Source organism: Lactuca sativa, chromosome 4 (genome assembly GCF_002870075.4).
Source record: "Lactuca sativa cultivar Salinas chromosome 4, Lsat_Salinas_v11, whole genome shotgun sequence".
Taxonomy (NCBI): domain Eukaryota; kingdom Viridiplantae; phylum Streptophyta; class Magnoliopsida; order Asterales; family Asteraceae; genus Lactuca; species Lactuca sativa.
This window is the reverse complement of record NC_056626.2, coordinates 399,740,403-399,747,168: the sequence shown is the minus strand read 5'-3', so window position 1 is coordinate 399,747,168 and position 6,766 is coordinate 399,740,403. Positions and strand designations below refer to the sequence as shown.

General features: G+C 44.9%; 1 non-coding gene across 1 annotated transcript; it reads left to right on the top strand.

The window, feature by feature from the left end:
• Positions 1 to 6,229: 6,229 nt before the first annotated feature.
• LOC111902182 (small nucleolar RNA R71) lies at positions 6,230 to 6,336 on the top strand. The gene has a single exon (XR_002853702.2). It is a non-coding gene; the product is annotated as a small nucleolar RNA R71 (small nucleolar RNA).
• Positions 6,337 to 6,766: the final 430 nt, after the last annotated feature.

Genomic DNA, 6,766 nt, shown 5'->3' with positions numbered 1-6,766 from the left:
AGAATATGAAACTGCAAGAACACAACATAAATAACAATGCAGAACACAATAAAAGGAACAAACAGCTTGAATCAAACGTGTTGAATGATTAAACAAAATCCTTAGAAGAGCTCGATTAAGAACATCAACTGTAAAGGATTGGAAGATTACAAGAGAACAAAATCGTAAACTCTGAAACGTTCAAAACAGAAATCTTGAATCTTAAATCTTAACCTAATATGCATGCAAGCGATAACTTATATACTATTCATAAAAGGCTCTCGGTTGGACAGGCCCAAACCGGAGAATACTAGGCTAATCTACGAGCCCAAAAGACGCAATACTAAACAGAACTTCAGCCCAACAATCTCCCCCTTTGCGTCAATTTGGAGCGAGACCATTACTTCGTACTTGGGCCGGCAGCTGAAGCTGGTACCTTCTTCTTCACGGTACTAAACAGACATTTGGTTATGGAAAGGATGGTCTGTCTAAACCGGATGTACCAGTTGATCATATCTTCAAAATATTTGATGTCATCAGCCGAATTGTCCTTACACCGCTTGACGATTGATAGGACGTGTTCCAAGCAGGTAGTGGTGTAGAGGTGCTTGTCAGCTAACGCGAACAGACATTTCTGTCCTTCGGCTCTGGTGAACATCACAGAGTTTCGCCTCGAATCAATCTTGCCCATTTTCATCGTGTTTAGATCACTGGCCGATCCCACAGGCTTGACTTTCGGTTTCTTCTTAAACACTGTGGCAACCTCCTGATCCATTAGGGCCACCTCCATGATGTAGCATGCCAGCATCCTTTTGACATGGTCTAAGATGGGACCATATTCAGCTTCGTTTGTCAGCAAGATGTTGTACAAGACTATCCAATCATGAGGATTCAGATTGGGCAGATCCGCCAGAGAGATCATGTGGGCAGTTCTTGCAGATCCTCGGATTAGCTTGAACTTGACGTTGGTGAATCTCCCCACGGCAAACGGTTTCATCACCCGAACATTGACAATCTTCTGGGCGCTCCATGTAAGGAATTGAGGGCGAGCGGCCTCCAGATAAAAGTCAATGAGCTCCCTGTCAAGCTCATCGTTCGGATGCGGGACTTCGAAAGTGTTGGAGAAGGCGTGGAAGATGAACGCCTTTCGAGTCAGCGGCATATCAAATTGCGAATCGACCGAGTTGATGCAGTCGAATGATATTACCGGCTCGAGCCATAGTATACTTGGGGTCTCTATGGCCTCCTTTATCAGTCGATCCCTGGTCCAGGCAGGGAAGAGCAGCTTTCGGCTCTCAAGGAGATCGTTGGCTTCTTTTTGTTTACGTTCGGCTTCTTCAGCTTCACGTGCCACACGACTGACATCGTCATCAGTATTGCGACTGTTTTTCCTCTTTAACATGTCCGCAATAGTCTCCTTGTCTTCATCTTCATCTTCATCTTCATCCTCTGCAATGTTTTTGCCCTTGTCCTTCACACCCGAACCCGAGGCATGACCAGTTGGGGGTGGTTCGGTTGTGTGAGTTGCATTTGAGGAAGGAGGTGGTTTCGATCCCTTCTTCTCATCTCCCCCTTGTTTCGGAATGGACACGAAACTGGGTAGGCCTTCAATTTTACTCAAGAGAGCCATGGCAGGAGAGAGTTTTTCAGCGAGGGTACGCCTCACCGAGTGGTTCAGAATGGGGTCATGTGCTTCTAGGATGTTTGAAAGAGCAGCGTGGACATCCGAAACACATGTCTTGATTATTTCCCTTTCGGATCGAAGAGCCTCCAATTGTTGTTCGGAGTTGGAAAGTTGGGTGCTCTTGACCTTGAGGGCAGTAGTCTTACTCGCCAGAACGTCCATCAGTTTATTTTCAGCCGCAAGATCCTCTTGTAGCTTTGCCAAGCGGGCTTCGATGGAGGCACGGAGTGCCGAGTTGTCGTCGCTAATGTTTTGTCTGAGGGTAGCGAACGAGGATAACTCCGTCTTCACAAACTGGGCCAATTGATTAACAAGTGGTTCCAGTGTTGTTTTGGTGGCGTCGGCGCTTTCCTGCATAGACTGCAGCAGGATTGTAGCGTCATGGAATAGTTTATCGACTTTTTCGGTCGCAGCCTCACACGCTCGGGTGGAGGCGTCTATTGCAGCAGTAGCAGAGGCCACTGAGTCATGTTGAGCCTTAGAGAAGGCATCAACTATCCTCTGAAGGGCTTCTTCAGATAAGGAAGACTGCTGATTGGTAGAGGAGGCGAGAAGTTGATCAACCTTCTCGTTCAGCTCGCGGAGATGCTTTTTGGTTACAGGAGCATCATCCTCCTCGTCACTTTGAACTTGAAACGGACTATAGTAGACCGAATCAAAGTTCAGGTGGTCACCACCAAGATATTGATCATCGCCATCGGAGGCGGCTTCTGGAGATGGAGGTGGTGGTGAAGCTGGGGGTGTTAAGGGTTTGGTTGGTTCAGGTTGAGTAGGTGGGGGGTTAGTTTCGGGTGGTGGTTGTGTATGGGTTTCGGTTTGTGGAGGTTCGGTTACGGGAGGGGTTTCGGTTATAGGTGGTGTTTCGGTTGAGGTGGTAAATATTGGTGGAGGTATAGGGAATGAGGTTGGTGGGATGGTAGGGGTTATGGTGGGAATGGAAATAGGAATTGTGGGTGGAGGGGAAGGAATTGGGGATTGGTGAAGTTCCATCTCCGGGGTTGGGGACCGAGGGGGTGTGTTGCCTCTTTGTGGAGATTCGTCTCCTTGTGACTCCTCAGAGTCCGAACTCCTGCCTTCGGATTCACTGGAGGATGACGAAATTACGAGCTTCCGTTTCGGTTGGGTTTTCCTCCTTTTCGGTTTTGGAGAGGAAGCAGCCTTCGGTTGTTTGCGTTTCTTGGGAGTGGGTTGTGGGGCTTTTGATGGTTTCTTCCCCTTGTCTGCCTTCTTTCCCCTTGCCACCGGTTTGTCAGCATCATGAATTGATCGCAGCATGTGCGGTGTCAGTTCCCTCGGACCAGATGGCCCTAACTCCTTGATCGCCTTGATGAAACTGCTCTCTGAAGGCACACTACCATACATCGACTCCGGGATAGAGCCAATGAAGGAGAATTTTGATGCAGCAGATACGATGATCTTGGTGGTGTGGAACGTACCAACCGAAGACATCGATGCACCGTCAGCAGTTTGGACGTCAAACCTGTCCATAGCCCATCTTGTGATCAAGATCCAGAACCGGGCCAGCGACACTTCAGAGTGTCGAGAAATGGAAGAGAGGCTCTGAATCAGCTGTTGCCAAAGGACAAACCCGTAGTCGAGGTTGATCCGGTTGTAGACCCCATACATGATTGACAGGAAAAGACGACTGGCCCCGTCTGATCCTGAGCTTCGTTCTGACAGTCCCTTGAAGAGAACTGTGAATAGCCCATTCCATTGGGGCGGTAGGCATGACTTCTTGAATCTGGCAACGGAGGTGAGAAGGCTTATGCCCGAAACGAACGTGAAACAATCTTGAGTTCGGTTGGTAGCACTTGGAACGAAAGGGGGGAGATTCGCGTTAACAGCTATTGGAACGAACCTCGATCTTGAATCCGCGTGTTTAAGCTGGGTTCGGTTGTTAATGGTTGGAGCGATCGAAGGATGAACCGAAAGCGAAAGTAGTTTCGCCTGATAATGCTTGATTTGGAACGAACCGAACGTTCGGTTCGCGTGAATAGACGGTGATCTTGAAACGAACCTCGGTTCGGTTGCTGATACTTGAAACGAAAGTATGATCTGTAGCATTTGTTCCAGTCGAGCATTTCTCAGCCATATGTATTGGGGAAGAAGACTTAATGTTTCATTTTTGATCCCAGAAACTTCAGCGAATTGGCTCTTTTGGTCCCTGTTGTTTTCACAGTTTGGCAGTTTTGGACCATTTGCAGATTTTGTTACAATAAAAGGGTTTGTTGATGCTGAATTACCATTCCAGCCCCTGTCTTTCAGAAAGTGACAGTTTCGGCCCAATTTTCAGAAAAATTACTACATTGAGGGCCGGTGAATAGTTTTGGATTCTTTAACGCTCATATTTTTTTGTGAACAGAAAAATAAAGATTCCATCAAGTCTTGGCGGTTCGGAAAGTCGTTTTTTTTTTTTAACGTCAAGTTTTCACGATTTTTCCGGATTTTTTTTTATATCTTTTTGTCGCGGGGGAGTATAGTAAATTTTTATCCATTCAAGATCATTCTCATGACCATTTGAAGGCTTTATAATCATGTTTTTGATTATAAATCGGGGGAGAATTTGGTATGGCCATTCGAAATTGGATTTGTGACTTTTCAAAGTCGAAGATTTTTGATAAAGCTTGTGGGAGAATTATGAAGGTAGCTTTTTGAATGAAGTTCTTTATCGAGCTCTACTAAGGTTTTTACAGAGAAGTATCCTTTACAGCAAGAGTTCTTCATCGAGCTCAGCTAAGGAATTGTTATATCTCCGACTTCTTGTATTTTCTCGATCAAGTGGCGTTACGAATCTTAAAGTTTGGATTTTTACATGATATTTTTTGATGGCTTATATCATTAGCTTATTTGAAGATCGTTGTGACTTGGAGGGGGAGCTCTTCAAAGACAAGAAGTGATTCAGTTTCTTTGTTCTGAGATGGGTTTTATGGCGGGTTTGGTTTTCATGAAGATTCTTTGGGATTACATTCGAAAATGAAGTTTAAAGACATTACTTCAGTGCTTGATTTATATATCCTAGAGCCCGTGTTTGAAGACTATTGAAGAATCAAGATTCGTGGATTGCTTCATATATTCCTCGTTGCAGATCTTTTTATTTGCTAGATGCTTGTTTTGGAAGTTAAAGCATTGTCATCCATTCCATACTTTGAGGGGGAGATTGTAGGGTTTCAAAGCACTCCATGGATGATGGCAATGGGCCCCTTTGATGAATTCTAGGTTAAAAGCCCAAGACTTGTCTTTTCCCTATAAATAGTCATGTATTATTCATTATTAGGGTTAAGAGTGTGGCAAAATGTAGCCGCCACGTTGTGAGGTTTCTTGTAGAGTTAGATTATTATTTCTTAAGTGTAATTTGTTCCTCACATTTCAATAAATCGAGTGATCATTCGACATAATCTTCATTATTGTGTTTGTTCTTATTTTCCGCATCTTGTTCATCAAATCACAATTAGGGTTTTAATCCCAACAGTTTTCATTGAGTACCACCTTCTTCACTTCTTCTATCTTCTTTCTATTTGTGAGAAGTTCCTTAAGGAACTTTGCATATTTGGGCATTTGCATGACGGCTTCAATGAATGATATGTTGATTTGAAGAGTCTTGATGTGATCTAGAAACTTCTGGTACTCCTCTTCCTGCTTCTCCTTCTTAGCTCGGGTTAGGTATGGCATGGGAGGCTGGTAAAGCTTTTCAGAAGCCTGTGTGGAGTCAGAGTGTAATTCTTGGTTTTCTGCTTGCTTTTCTTCCTCCTCCTTCTGTGATTTCTTGGATGACTCAGTCTGAATAGGTGCCAGGGGGTGATTATCTTCCCACTTCTTGTTGTGACAATGTTTATTTGCGCGCCTCGTGGGTTATTTTCAGTTTTGCTAGGGAGTTCGCCCGGTGATCTTTGGTTGATTTGTTGAGCAAGTTGCCCAAGCTGTGTCTCTATATTGTGACTAGATGCTTGCTGGTTCCTTAGCATGGTCCTTGTTTCTTGAATTGCAGCATCATGGTCACTGTGTCTTTTTTCTGAAGCAGCTACAAATTTTGTGAGCATTTCTTCCAAGCTTGGCTTCTTTTCTTGCACCGGCTCCTCCTTTTGGTATAACCCTCTCCTTTTTTGCCTAAACCTTTCCTCCTTGGCTTTCTTGTACTCTTCATAAGGGAGCCAATCTTTCTTTTGTCTTCGCCAGTCTTCATCATATCGGTCTCCACTTGAGTAACACACTTGCGCCTTCTTGTTGCCATTTTCATCTAAATCACAATCTCTAGTGAGGTGAGGCCCATTGCAGTTTTCACAACCCACCCGAATAGCATGGATTGTTTGATCCATTTTATCCATCCTCCTATCCATAGTTTTTAGCATAGCCATGACCGCGGATAAGTCTTCAGTAGCTGCATAGGCCGCTCCCCTAGTGACATCATGCCTAGGGTTGTGGTATTCTCTAGAGTGTTTAGAGAATTCTTCAATCAGTTCTTTGATCACCGGGGGTGGCTTCTTTGTGAGCGGGCCTTGCGAGTCTAGTAACTGCCTGGTTGTGACATTGACTCCATCATAGAATATGGATACTTTTTGCTGGCTGTTGAGGTCATGGTGTGGGCAGTTTCTTAGTAAGCTCTTGTATCTTTCCCAAGCTTCATATAGAGACTCTCCAGCTTGTTGTTCAAAGTTAGCCATGGCCTTCTTCAACTTGGCTATCTTGGAAGGTGGGCAGAAGTGATCAATGAATTCTTCTTTCATCTTGGCCCAAGTGGTGACTGAGCCGGGGGAGAGTGATTTAAGCCAGTCTTTTGCAGCACCCTTGAATGTCACTGGAAGCATACGAAGTAGCTGGGTCTCGCGGGGCACATTTGGAACATTGAAGTAATTAGCTACATCATTGACTTCATCCAAGTGTTTATAGGCATCTTCATGGTCTTTTCCATAAAAGGGTATTTCCTTAAGTAAAGCTAGGATATGACCCTTTAGCTCGAAGGTAGCAGTCGCGGGAATTGCGGGTTGCACAAGTCCCGGGCCAGTGTCGTCTCGCATCCTCTTCTTCCATTCTCCCATGGGGATTTCATCAATGTTAGCCATTGTGACAGCTAACTCTTCCTCGGATTCGGCTTCGTGCTCGTATGTC